Source organism: Balaenoptera borealis (assembly GCF_965194805.1).
Source record: "Balaenoptera borealis genome assembly, chromosome: 8".
Classification (NCBI taxonomy): domain Eukaryota; kingdom Metazoa; phylum Chordata; class Mammalia; order Artiodactyla; family Balaenopteridae; genus Balaenoptera; species Balaenoptera borealis.
This window is the reverse complement of record NC_138865.1, coordinates 33,191,432-33,206,552: the sequence shown is the minus strand read 5'-3', so window position 1 is coordinate 33,206,552 and position 15,121 is coordinate 33,191,432. Positions and strand designations below refer to the sequence as shown.

The 15,121-nt window shown below is 36.4% G+C and overlaps 1 protein-coding gene across 15 annotated transcripts in view; it reads left to right on the top strand.

Annotated features, from left to right (window-relative positions):
* The window catches only part of LOC309633339 (uncharacterized protein), a 122,991-nt gene that overhangs the window by 1,620 nt on the left and 106,250 nt on the right, over window positions 1-15,121 (top strand). The window lies entirely within an intron of this gene.

The window sequence follows — 15,121 nt, the reverse complement described above, 5'->3', positions numbered from 1 at the left end:
GAGTTTATGTAGAGGGTTTGAGATGTAATTCAGATGTAGTCAAGTTGTTTGGGTTATGTATTTGTAGTGTAAGACTTTGGGAATGTGCGTTTATTTGTGTGTTTTCTCCCAGCATGTTAGAAATGCGTGTCTGATGGTGGGTTTTGAAGGGTTAGCTGCATGTACATAGTGGAAAAGTTGGAAAAAGTACTTGTGTTTATTATTTTTGGTGTAGGGTCATGTGTTTTGCCTATTTTTGAAATGTAGAGGGATCATTTGTATATTTAGGGCATGCTGTATTATGTGCGTTTCTTTTGGTGGTTTTCAGGAATTGTGTGTTTTGGGGTGTGTGAGGGCAGGTGTATGACTATTTTATGGGACTGGTGGTATAATGTATATGTGCATATGAATGTGTTGTTTGGTGTGGGGTTTATATGAATCTGTATTCTGGAAGCAGGTGGTGTTATTTCAGTGTGAGTATTTGGGAGTGTGGGATTATGTATATGCAGATAGTGTGAAGCCTTATGTTTATTTTTGGTTATAGGTTGGTATATTTCCATATGTGTAGTATGCTGAGTAATTGGGGGTATATTTGGGGCTTGTGGTGAGAAACATGTATGTTGAGTTTGTGTGTGTATTCAAGGAGCGTAGCCGATTAGATGAATATTTACTAGAGTATGTGTTTACATTTTTCATTGGGGGTTATTTGTATCTGGAAGTGAGTATTTTTGTGTTGATATAGTAATGGAGTTATGTGTATACAGGAGAATGGGAGAATTTATTGGTACTGGAAGTATATGATATGGTTCTAAGTAAGTATTTAGGGGTATGGAGGTTTAAGATGTGTAATTTGGGACTTGGAAGGGGTTTTATGTGTATTTATATATGATATGCTGGAGATGTGTCCATGTGTCTTAGGAGTGTGTACTGGTTTGTGTGTATAGCCATCAGGGCATGGGTGAATTCATAGGGTTTGAGGTTGTCAGAAATGGTCACAGTGGTTTCCCGGAATGCTGGGATTTTTGTGTTTGGAAATGTTTGGGGATTGTGGTGGTAATGTTGGATTCTGGAAATGTAAGGATGATGTATAGTGTTTGGGGGGATATATATATTTAGAGATTGGGAATATTTGCTGGTATGTGTGTCCATGAGTGTGTGGGGGTCATGAGTGTATAGTAGCTACAGTTGAGGGATTGTTGGTGTTTTTGTGGCTTGTATGTATCTGAGCATGAGGGGTGTATGTTCATGGTTAGTTTATGAGAGTGTGCATAAGGGCTTTGTGTGTGTATTAAAGTATTCAGGGATCCTCTTTGTGTCACTTCTGGAATGTACTGGTTGAAGAACTTGGTGGAGTTGCTTATATGTGTATTTTCAATGTTCGTGGGATGGTCCTCTATATATTTGGTAAGTTTGGTTGTTTTGTGCCTGGGTGTGTGTCTTTAGGTTCATGGGGCTTACGGGGTGTGTATTCTGAGATATGGGAGAGGTTCAGTGTATGTATTTGGAAACAGAGAGGCTGTATAGGTTGTGTGTTCAGGAATTGTGGAGTATATGTATTTTGGGACTGTGGGATTGTGTGTGGGTATTTTTTTGGTGGTTCATGAAACAACTGTATACTTGGTGTTTTTTGAGAGCCTATGTGTCTACAGGTTATTTGTTGTGAATATACAGGTAGTGTGTTAGTTGCATATGTTGGTATTTGAGCACATTCAAGGTGAGTGTTTTTGTGTAAAAATCAGGTAGTGAGAGGTGTTTTGTATGTACATTCAGGTTTCAGGTAGCAGTTGTATGGGTGTATTTAGTGTATATGAAAGATTGTATGTTCTGAGATATGTTCTGGAGATATGTAGTGTGGTTTTGTTTGTATATTTGGGGTGAGAGTTCAGGGTGTTACTCAGGGTGCAGTCAGACTGTGTGCACATATTCACATGAAAGGGGATAGGGTGTGCTGGAACTGGCCCATACTAGCTTGGTATAGCCAATGGTGCATATCTCTTCCCAGCTCTGTGACGTCAGGTTGAAATTAGTCATGCTGAGAATAGTTACACCAGGTAAGTTGTGAAGCTCCGCAAATCAAAGCTTCCCTACCTGCCCTTGGAAAGCATTTTATTAAGCATTCATCAGCATTTATCACTGGTGTGTGTGTGTGTGTGTGTGTGTGTGTGTGTGTGTGTGTGTGTGTGTGAAGTAAGAATATTCAGGCATCAGTGCGTACGTGTATGGGAGACTCTATGAGAATTTTGAGTGGGGCATTCAGGGGCTGTGGGCCTTGGTATTTGTGCCTTGACCCTGGTCGATCAAGTTGGTGCATTCTTTTTTTTTTTTTTCCTTGCCCATGTACTTTTAATGTTACAAGTACATTTTGTTTCAATTCTGACATATTATTTTATGCTATAATTGATATGTTTTATTTACAATAAATATAACAAAATATCCTTTTATTATTTTATTAGGTTTTTAGATTCTGTTTTGTTCTAAGTACTCTTTATATGTATACCTGTTACAGTGCCCTTAATTTTCCTTTTTCTTAAAAAGCTTTTGCTATCTAGTCTGTCAGTTTTAAATGGTACTCACTGACACTCATATATACAACAGTCAGTTACCTTTTTCAAATTTCACTCTTCTCCCTCTCTTCTCCTCCCATTTTTAATGGAATTCTTTCCACATACTCGGAACATGTAACAATTAAACACTATTCGCTCACCCATTACCCTACTCTTGTGTTAGTATTTGATTTACAATTAAATATGTTAAATAATCACCAGCAATCATTTACCAAGGTTTCCTCAGTGTGTGCTGTTGACATGAGCTCATCCTATTGTAGATTCCTCATGAATGACTCACCTGCACAATAGTCCCTGGGTTCTTGCACAGTCGAAACTGTTTACTTATAGACTTGATACGTTAAAGGCAGCTTGGCTGAATATAAAAACCTTGGGTAACTTTTGTTCTATGGAATATTTTGAAAATGCTGTTCCACTGTTGCTTTGCATTGTATGCTGCTCTTGAGAGGCTGGTGCTAGACTAATATTCTTCTCATTATAGGTAATTTGATTATTTTGTTTAGAGGACCTGATGATTTTTTTCCTTAGAGTCGTTTTACTAACATGTTTCTCAAAGTGATTTGTTTTTGAATCATTTTCCCGGGTACAAGGTAGGCCCTCTCAACATGTCAATTTAAGTTATCTTTTATTTCCAGGTAGTTTTCTTGCCTTACAGATTTAAATATCAATATTTATTTCTGTTGTGTTTCTTTTTCATTTCTAGTAACTCTAATTATATAAAGATCAGATTTTTTTTTCTTGCCTGCCTGGCATTTCATCCACTTTCTCCTTAAACATTTTTACTCTTTGAAAAAAATCTCAGATGTACTCTCTTGGTTGTCTTCCTGCCTTTCCTCAAAGTCCCTTATTAAAATTTTATTCCAATCTGTACTCTCTTGGGCACCCTCTAATTTGTTCTTCCTTCCCTGGTGGAATTTGTCTTTTTCTTCAATTCGTTTTCTGAACTTGATTGACTTTCATTGAATTTTTTGTGTGTTTTGTCCTGTTTTGTCATTAGTTTTTAAAATTGCTGATTCAATGCATGCATTCAATGTTAAAAAACTTATTGTTTTAAAACTAATTGCTTGTTTATGAATATTTAATTCAATTTAGAAGTTTGTTACAGTATTCTTCTGCTCCCTTACTAATTTTTGGAAAGAATATCTATCACAGGAAATATTTTAATTTGAATTTTCTATTTACTTTTTGTAGTACTTTATGTTGAATTGAGTTAATTTTTTTTCAATCCTAGGCTTTTTGTTGATAATTTTCCTGGTGTAAGAGTGCCCTCTTTTACCAGTATTTTAAAATGCATTTAAAATTTTTGATTATGTTGGTAATGGTTGGGATGGCGGCAGAAAGAGAGGAGAGGTGGTGTGACATGTTTGTCTTTGGTTTCTGTAGGATCCTTAACTTTTACTTCTTCCTTTTTCTTCCTTCTTTCTTTTCACTGCCACCACTTCTCCATTTGGCAGATTCTCCCCCAAGAAGCAATGCTTCCCAAAGGCTAATACCTAGAGTTCTGCTTACTTTCAAGCCCAATTCTTATAGCTGATGCCAGAAATTGACAATTCTTCAACTTGTGTTTAACATTTTGACACTTACTCTTGTAATCTCACTTTCTGGAAGTGATTTTGTCTATCTTTATCTGCATCTTCTGTTCCACTTTTCTTTTTCACAGAATCTCTTAAGTTCGCCTTCCCTCATTCTTCATGCCTGTAGACTTTTACCAGCCATGATGATACCGACCAGGGTTCTTGGCCTTCCTCAATAAACAGAAATTGACTAGAGGCCAGACAAGAAATTCAGGCAAGGCTTTATTGGGGCCCCTGCTGCAGCAGTGGGGAGCCAGAACAAGTTACCGGTTCCCTTGCTCACTTGCTCCCTTGGTGGGGGGGAAGTGAGCTGGTTCTTTATATGGGGTGAGCGTAGGGGGTGTCCAGGGGTCAGGCCAGAGGGGTGGCTTAAGTGTTTTGTCCACCCCTCTGGTGGTGTTGAGTGCAGGGGGCGTGCTCAGTACCCTGCTTTTGCTCCGGACACCCTGTTTTTTTGCTCCTAGGTCTTCAGAAATGACAGTAGGGAGGTTTTTTGTTCTTTTTGTATCTTTTGTACATAATTTGTCCCAACTGCGCATGCATGCAGTTATCTTTAGCCCCTTATAGTTTCTTTGTATTTTTTTGCTTGAGGAGAGGTTTGTCCAGGTGCAAGCATTGCAGCACTGCAGCAAAAGGTCCCAGGTCCCAGGCCTGTCTCAGTGAGAGCCTGTTGAAATTTGTTTTTCATTTCTCTACTTGTAAATAATTAGAAGTTCGTGGTATTCTCTGTACCCTAGTATATCTAAAGTATGGCCAATAGTAATTTTATTAGTGTTCTTTATTTGTGTTGTTTTACTTGTCATTGTTGATCTTCTGGTTTGGAAGGTTGAAGAGATTCAGATTCAGGTGGTCACCATTACAATCTGTAGCTGGACAGTTTCCCAGGCGAGGTTTTAAACAAGAAAATGGCAGTTTTAGAAGCTGAGCTGAGGCACTACTGCAAGATTGAAAGAGTGGAATTGGGGATCACAGTAATTGTTCTGGTTGGTGAAGTGACTCAATAAGTAAGTGGCAGTGGAATTTAGAAGTGAGGGTGGATTCAAATTGCACTCAAAACGATAAGGACGAATTGTCAGTTTCTTAAATAAATTGTCTTGGGACTTCCCTGGTGGTCCAGTGGTTAAGACTCTACGCTCCCAATGCAGGGGGCCCAGGTTCGATCTCTGGTCAAGGAACTAGATCCCACATGCCGAAACTAAAAGATTCTCGCATGCCACAACTAAAGATCCCGCGTGCCGCAACGAAGATCCTGCACACAGCAACTAAGACCTAACACAGCCGAACAAACAAACAAACAAACAAATAAATAAATAAATATTTAAAAAATAAATTGTCTCCTTTTAAAAAATTGTTATGTATGGACTAAATTTTCTATTCATCGATAGCAAAATAATCAGTTCATGGGTTAAGATAACCTCCTGCCAATGCACAGTAAAGATACCCACTGGTCATTGACCTTCAGGAAAATTCCAAAGGAAGCATTGTATTTTTTTTATTGAAGTATAGTTGATTTACAATGTTGTGTTAGTTTCAGGTGTACAGCAAAGTGATTCTTTTCAGATTCTTTTCCCTTACAGGTTATTACAAAATATTGAGTATCGTTCCCTGTGCTATATGGTAGGTCCTTGTTGATTATCTATTATATATATGGTCGTGTGTATATGTTAATTCTGAACTCCTAATTTATCCCTCCCCTCCTTTCCCTTTTGGTTCCATAAGTTTGTTTTCTATGTCTGTGGATCTATTTCTGTTTCATAAATAAGTTCATTTGTATCTTTTTTTTTAGATTCCACATATAAGTGATATCAAATGATATTTATCTTTCTCTGTTTGACTTACTTCACTTAGTATGATAATCTCTCAGTCCATCCATGTTGCTGCAAATGGCATTATTTCATTCTCTTTTTATGACTGAGTAATATTCCATTGCATATAAATAGCACATCTTCTTTATCCATTCATCTGTTGATGGACACTTACGTTGTTTCCATGTCTTGGTATTGTTAATAGTGCTACTGTGAACATTGGTGTGCATGTATCTTTTCAAATTAGACTTTTCTCTGGATATATGCCCAGGAGTGGGATTGCAAGATCACATGGTAACTCTATTTTTAGAGTTGGTCCATTCTCTAGGGCCAAAGAATCCCCATAAATGTTGATGATTTCTGGCCCCTCTTCGTGCAGATGGGTTCAGGGTGTCTGTACCTAGGCAGATTCACACTCCTTCAGCATTTGTGTGGTCCTGGCATATGGGTCTTGAGATGAGTGAGCCTGGTGGACAAACGGCCATGTAGAGCAGCAGCAGTGTATTAATCAAGTTTTCATTTTCTGTATTTTGTGATGTTTTGACACCTTAAAAAGCTGTCTGGCCAGGGAGAGACTGCCCCACACTGGGCTAGCAAAGGGCTCTCTGGGAGCTTGTCTTTCATATGCAAATCAACCAACCAGTCTGGTGTCTAGAGCCCCAATTACCCCATTTATCTAACTTACACACTAAGCCAATATTTCCCCTGACCTAAAATGTCCCAGGGTCAGGTACCAGGCAACTAGGGACCACACCTATAGCCTAAAACCCACCAGAATTATTCAAACTAAGCAATCCTAAATTGTTTACTCTGCCCTCCCTTACATTTTCTGTCAAAATTCCAATAAACGCTCTGGCATAGGCTTTCTCCTTGTTCCTGCTTCTGCCTCCTGACCAAACCTGGTACTTACCCACTAGCCCTGTGTGGTGTTGCATGTCCCCTTCTTTCAGGAAATGTAACTAATGAGTTTCAAAGGCATTGGCCTCTCTGTATCATCACTTGGTCACCTCCGTAAATTAAATCCTGGACATAATTTTAGAACAGTTGGCACAGTGAGCAGAACGACTCAAGTGTTCAATGGAGGGGCCACCTCTGGGCTGCTCTTGGCTTTCTAACTGATTTTATCACACAGCAAGTTCTGCCTAAGAAGGCACTGTTAGTTCTTGGTGCATTTGCACTTTGGCTGCTGCCACTTTGTGCTGTGTCTACCATATGCTGTATTCCAACTTAAATTGTTATAGGATCTTGAAGGAGTAGTCCTTAAGGTCCTTCTCAGCTCCTTCTGTAACTTAAAGGTGCTATAGTATAGGTCTGAAAAGGCTATAATTCACTAGTTGGCACCTTAGCCAGGACAGATTCATCTCATCAGTCTCTTTTTGTCTGAGATCAGTATACCTGCTTTTTAGGCTGGTGACTCTAGGAGTGACTAGAATAACTAGTTAACATACAAGGCAGAGGCTTCTCCCAAAAGTGAGTGAGGGGAGGCTTCCTCCAATAGACTGTGTTGGGATGCCAGTCTGATCAACTAAGCGAACAATGGTGGACTGCAGTTTTGTTTTGTTTTCCATCTTCATTGAGAAATAATTAACATATAACATTGAGTGAGTTTAAGGTATACAATGTGATGATTTGCTACACATACATAATTGCAAAATGATTATCACAGTATGGTCAGTTAACTTTTCCATTCCTTCACACAGTTACCTTTGTGTGTGTGTGGTTAAGCCATTTGAGATCTACTCTTTTAGCAACTTTGAAGTATATGATACAGTATAGTTAACTGTAGTCGCCATGCTGTACGTTAGATGACCAGAACTTATTCGTCTTATAACTGGAAGTTTCCACCATTTGATCAACATCTCCCCATTTCCCCCAATTCCTAGACCTTGGCAACTACCATCCTACTCTGTTTCTGTGAGTTTCAGCTTTTTTACATTCCATGTATAAGTGATAGCACACAGTATTTGTCTTTCTGATTTATTTCACTTAGCATAATGCCCTCATGGTCAATCCATGTTGCTCAAAAGGCAAGATTTCATTCTTTTTCTTGGCTAAATAATATTCCATTGTGTGTATATCTATATATATAGATATATTTGTCACATCTTCTTTAACCATTCTCCTGTTGATGGACACTAAGGTTGTTTCCATATCTTGGCTATTGTGAATAATGCTTCAGTGAATATGGGAGCGCAGATATTTCTTTGAGATAGTAATTTTATTCCATTTCCTTTGGCTATATATCCAGAAGTGGGATTGCTGGATCATATGGTAGTTCTCTTTTTAATTTTTTGAGCATACTGTTTTGCATAATGGCTGTACCAATTTACATTCCCACCAACAGTGTACAAGCATTCCTTTTCCTCCACTTTTATCTTGTGTCTTTTTTATGATAGCCATTCTAATAGGTTTGAAGTGATATCTTATTGTGGTTTTGATTTGTGTTTCATTAATGATTATTGATGTTGAGCATCTTTTCATACACCTGTTGGTCATTTATATGTGTTCTTCGGAAAACTGTCCATTTAGATCTTCTGTCCATTTTTAAATTGAATTGCTTGGTTTTTTGCTGTTGGGTTAAATGAATTTCTTATGTATTTTGGATATTAACCCCTTATTAGTTTGTTTACAAATATTACTCTCATTCCATATGTTGCCTTTTCATTTTGTGAATTGTTTCTTTGCTGTACAGAAGGTTTTTAGTTTGATGTCGTCCCATTTTTTAATTTTTGTTTTGTTGTTTGTGCTTTTGATGTCATATCACTAAGACAAATGTCAAGGAGCTTCTACCCTATGTTCTCTTCTAGGAGTTTTACAGTTTCAGGTCTTATGTTTATGTCTTTAATCTATTTTGAGGTAATTTTTGTGAGTGGTGTAAGTTAAGAGTCCAGCTTCATCTTCTACACGTGATATCCAGTTTTCCTAACACCATTATTTGAAGAGACTATCCTTTCCCCAGTGAGTATGCTTGGCTCCCTTGTCAAATAATAATTGACTGTATATGTGTGGGTTTATTTCCGGGCTGTCTACTCTGTTCCATTGTTTTATGTGTCTGTTTTTATGCCATACTCTTTTGATTACTATAACTTTGTAATAAGGTTTGAAAACAGGAAGTGTGGTAACTCCAGCTTTGTTTATTCTTTGTCAAGATTGCTTTGGTTTTTCGTGGTCTTTGTGGTTCCATTCGAATTTTAGGATTGTTTTTTCTATTTCTGTGAAAAATGCCCTTGGAATTTTGATAGGAATGACATTGAATCTGTAGATGGCCTTGGGTAATGTGGATATTTTAACAATGTTAATTCTTCTGATCCATGAACATGGGGTATCTTTCCATTTATTTGTGTCTGTCAAATTCTTTCATCAAAGTCGTATAGTTGCAGTGTACAGATCTTTTGCCTCCTTGGTTAAATTTGTTCCTAAGTATTTAATTATTTTGGATGCTATTATAAATAAGATTGTTTTCTTTATTTCTTTTTCAGATATTTGGTTGCTAGAGTATAGAAATGCAATTGATATCTGGATGTTGATTTTTGTATCCTGGAACTTTACTGAATTTTAAAAATTAGTGCTAACAGTTTTTGATGGAGTCTTCAGGATTTTTTATCTATGAGATCATAAATCTGCAAACAGATTTACTCCTTTCTTTCTGATTTGCATGCCTTTTATTTCTTATTTTTGCCTGACTTCTCTGGTTGGGACTTCTGGTATCATGTTGAATATGTGTGGTGCCACTCTGGGTACCCTTGTTTTGTTTTCTTGTTTCTGATCTTAGAGGAAAAGCTTTCACCCTTCCACTCTTGAGTGTGATTTTAGCTGTAGGATTGTTGAATATGACCCGTATTCTATACTCAATTTGTGAAGAGTTTTTTTTTTTTTATCATGAAAGGATATTTTGTTTCATCAAATGCTCTTTCCCCATCTATTGCGATGATTATATTATTTTTATCTTTCATTTTATTAGTGTGGTGTATCACAATTATTGATTTGCATATGTTGAACCATCCTTGCAGCACAGGGATAAATTCCACTTGATCATGGTGTATGATCCTTTTAATGTGCTGTTCAATTTTTTTCTATTGTTTTTCTGGTCTCTATTTCATTTGATTCTGCTCTGATTTTTGTTGTTTCCTTTCCTCTGCTAACTTTTGGTGTAGTTTGTTCTTTTCTTTAAATTTTTTGATGTGTGAAGTTAGGTTGTTTATTTGAGATATTTATTTTTTCTTAACATAGTCATATATTGTTACAAACTTCTGTTAGAACTGCTTTTGCTGCTTCCCATAAGTTTTAGTGTGTTGTGTTTCCATTTTCATTTGTTTTAAGATATTTTATTTCTGTTTTGATTTCTTCTTTGACCCACTGGTTGTTGAAGAGTGTGCTGTTTAATTTCCACATATTTCTGAGTTTTTCAGTTTTTCTACTGTTAATTGATTTCTAGTTTCATACCGTCATGGTTTGAAAAGTTGTTTGGTATCAATTCAGTCTTCTTAAACTTGCTGAGAATTGTTTTGTGAGCTAGCATATGATCTATCCTGGAGAATGTTCCATGTGCACTGGAGAAGAATATGTATTCCACTGCTCTTGGATGGAATATTCTGCATATGTCTGTTAGGTCCATTTGGCCTGAGGTATAGTTTGAGTCCAGTGTTTCCTTATTGATTTTCTGTCTATATGGTCTGTTCATTGTTAAAAGTGGGATAGTAAAGTCTTCTACTATTATTGTATTGTTGTCTATTTCTGCCTTCTTCACTGTTAATATATTTGGGTGCTCCAATGTTGGGTGCATATGAATTTACGATTGTTATATTCTCTTGGTGAATCAACCCCTTTATCATTATGTAATGATCTTCTTTGTCTCTTGTTACAGTGTTTGAGTTAAAGTCTCTTTGTCAAAGATGCAGACATAGAGAATGGACTTGAGGACATGGGGAGGGGGAAGGGTAAGCTGGGAAGAAATGAGAGCGTGGCATGGACATATATACACTACCAAATGTAAAATAGATAGCTAGTGGGAAGACGGCACATAGCACAGAGAGATCAGCTCGGTGCTTTGTGTCCATCTAGAGGGGTGGGATAAGGAGGGTGGGAGGGAGATGCAAGAGGGTGGAGATATGGGGATGTATGTATATGTATAGCTGATTCACTTTGTTATACAGCAGAAACTACCACATCATTATAAAGCAATTATACTCCAATAAAAATGTTAAAAGAATTAAGTAAAGTCGTTTTTCTGATATAAGTATAGCTATCCATGGTCTCATGTTGTTTGCATTTTCAGGAAATATTTTTTTTTCCCTTCACTTTCAGTCTGTATGTGTCTTTGAATCTGAAGTGAGTTTTCTGTAGGGAGCATTTAGTTGGATCTTTTTTTTAAAAAAATCCAGCTCCTCTGTCTTTTGACTGGAGAATTTAATCCATTTATATTTAAAATAACTGTTGATGGGTAAGGACTTACTAATGCCATCTTATTAATATTTTTCTGACTCTTTTGTAATTCCATTGTTCTTTCTTCCTCTCTTGCTTTCTTTGTGAATTGATGATTTCCTGTAATGTAAGCTTTGATTCTTCTCTCTTTAACTGTTATGTATCTATTGTAGGTTTTTGCTATGTGGTTACCATGAACCTTACATAAAACATAGATGTAACAGTTTATTTTAAGTTGATGACAACTTAACTTCAATTGCATACCAAAATGCTACCCTTTTACTCCCCGACCCCACATTTTATGTTTTTCATGTCAAAATTTACCTCTTTGTATATTGTATATTTTTACAAATTAATATTATTGTCATTTTTAATAATTTTGTCCTTTAACCTTTATACTAAAGTGATTAACACAACACTGTATTACAATATTACAGTATTCTGAATTTGTCTATATACATACCTTTACCAGAATGTTTTATATTTTCATATGTTCTCATGTTAGTAATTACCGTCATTTCCTTTCAGCTTGAAGAAATCCTATCAGCATTTTTTGTGAGGCAGGTCTAGTGTAGAATAGCTCCCTCAGCTTTTGTTTGAGAACAAACATCTCTTCTTCGTTTCTGAAAGATAGCTTTGCTGGATAAACTTCTTTGGCAGTGTTTCTCTTTCTGCGCTTTGAATTTTTCATCCCACTCTCTCCTCGCTTGCAAGGTTTCCACTGAGTATCCACTGATAGCCTTATTGGGGGTTCCTTTATTATGTGAGGGTTTGTTTTTCTCTTGACAGTTTTAAAAATTCTCTCTTTGTCTTTGATTTTACACAGTTTTTTAATAGTGTGTCTTTGAGAAGATCATTTTGGGTTGATATTTGGTGTTGACTTATTAGCTTCATGAACTTGTATGTCCAAATCTTCTCTCCCCAGATTGGGAAGGTATCAGCCATTCTTTCTTTCTTTTTTGGCTTAAAAGAGCAGAAATTTATTTTCTCAACGTTTTGGAGGCCAGAAGTCCAAAATCAAGGTGTTTGCAGGGCCACGATCTCTCTGGAGACTCTAGAAAAGATTCCTTTCCTTGCAATTTCCAACTTCAGCGAATGGCTGTTGGCATTCCTTGGCTTGTGGCTGCGCACTCCAATCTCTGCCTCCATTTTCACATGGTCCTTCTCCTCCTTTCTGTCTGTGTCTTCTCCTCTTATTATAAGGACACTTGTCATTAGATTTAGGGCCCACCTGGATAATCTAGAATGATTGCAAATTAGTTTTTGATATAATTACATATGCGAAGACCCTTTTCCAAAATAAGGTCACACTAACAGGTTCCAGGGATTAGAACATGGACATATTCAGTGGGGGCACCATTTAATTCATTATACCCAATGTGTGGTGCCCTTCCAAGTGGCAGGGAAGCATTTGTCACGCACACATTGAACTTTCCTACAGGTGCCCACATCCTATTCTCAAACTTGCCAAGTACCCAGATGGGTTTCTGTGATGCCAGCAAACCCAGACGGGATGCAGACTGGGACCCAGACACAGCTTTGTTTCATGTTAGCTTTCAGTGATGTCTCTTTTTTTTCCTTTCTTTTTTTTTAACCTTTCTTTTTTATTGAGTTAAATATATATCTAACATAAAGTTTACCATATTAATAATTTGTAAGCATTCAGTTCAGTGGTACTAAATACATTCACATTGTTGTGCAGCCATCTCCACCATCCATCCTTATAACTCTTTTCATTGTAAATCTGAAACTGTATACTTATTAAACAACTCAACTTCTCCATTCCCCCAGCCTCTGGCAACCACCATTATATGTTCTGTCTTTTTGATTTTGACTACTGTAAATGCCTCATATCAGTGGACTCATACAGTTTTTGTCTTTTTGTTACTGGTTTATTTCACTTAACATAATGTATTCAAGGTTTGTCTATGTTGTAGCATATTACAGAATTTCCTTCCTAAAAAGGAAGTTTTTAGAATAAAACAACGAAATATTCCATTGTAAGTATATACCACATATTGTTTATTAATTCCTCATTTGATGGGCCCTTGAGTTACACCCATGTTTTAAATAATATGAATAATGCTGCTAGGAATGTGTGTGTACAAATATCTCTTCAAGACCCTACTTTGTTTTTAGTATATACCGAGAAGTGGAATTTCTAGGTAATATGGTAATTCTACTTTTAATTTATTGAGGAACCTCCATACTTTTTTCCATTGTAGCTGTACCATTTTAGATTCCCACTGACAGTGCACAAGGGTGCCAATTTCACCACATCATTGTCAGTACTCGTTGTTCTCTAAGAAGTCATTACCAAATCAAATATCAGGAAGCTTTTGTCTTGTGTTTTCTTCTAAGAGTTTTGTTGTTTTAGGTCTTATATTTATGTTCTTGATCCATTTTGAGTCAGTTCTGTATATGGTGTTAGGTAAGGATCAAATGTCATTCTTTTGTATGTGTATATCCTCTTTCAACAGCACCATTTGTTGGAAAGACTACCCTTTACCCATTAAATGGTCTTGGTATTCTTGTCAAAAATCATTTGATTGTATATGTATTTATTTCTGGTCTCTGTAATCCACTCCATTGCTCTATATGTCTGTCTTTATGCCGATACTATATTGTTTTGATTACTGTAGCTTTGTAATAGGTTTTGAAACCAAGAAGTGTGAGCCCTCCAGTTTTGTTTTTTTCAAGATTTTTTGGGGCTGTCTGAGGTCCCTTGAAATTCCATATGAATTTTAGGCTAGGTTTTTTTCTATTTTTGCAAAAATATCTTTGGGATATTGATAAGTATTATATTGATTCTGTGGATAACTTTGGGTAATAGTGACATTTTAACAATATTAAGTCTTTCAGTCCATGAAACTGGGATGTATTTCCATTTATTTATGTCTTCTTTTATTTCTTTTAGCAATGTTTTGTAGTTTTCATTTTGCAAATCTTTCACTTTTGTGGTTAAACTAATCCCTAAGTATTTTATTCTTTTTGATGTTATTGTAAATGGGTTTAAAAATTTTTTCTTTTTCAAATTGCTCACTGCTTGTGCATAGAAATGCAACTGATTTTTGTGTGTTGACTTTATATCCTGCCACTTTGCTGAATTCATTTATTAGTTCTAACTTTTTTGATGTGGAATCTTAGGGTTTTCTAGATATAAGATCATATTAATTGCAAACAAAGATAATTTTAGTTCTTCCTTTCCAATTTAGAAGCCTTTAATTTCTTTTTCTCGCCTAATTGCTCTGGCTAAAACTTCCAGTACTATGTTGAATAGACGTGGTGAAAGTGGGCATCCTGGCCTTGTTCCTGATCTGAGAGGAAACACTTTCAGTTTTTCACCATTAAGAATTACGGTGGCTGTGGGTTTTTCATGTATAGATTTTATTATGTGGAGGTACTTTCTTTCTATTCCTATTTTGTTGAGGGTTTTAATCATGAAAGGCTGTTGAATTTTGCTAAATGACTTTTCTGCATCATTCAGATGTTCGTGTGTTTTTTCTTTCATTTTGTTGATGTGGCATATTGGTTGATTTTTGTTTGTTGAAGCATCCTTGAATTCCAGGAATAAATCCCAATTGGTCATGGGGTAAAGTTCTTCCAATTTTTGCTAAATTCTGTTCACTAGTATTTTCTTGAGGATTTTTGCACCAATGTTTGTAAAGGATATTGATCTGTAGTTTTCTTATAGTGTTTGTCTTGCTTTAGTATCAGGGTTATTTTGGCCTCACAGAATGAATTAGGATGTGTTTCCTCCTCTTCAATTATTTGGAAA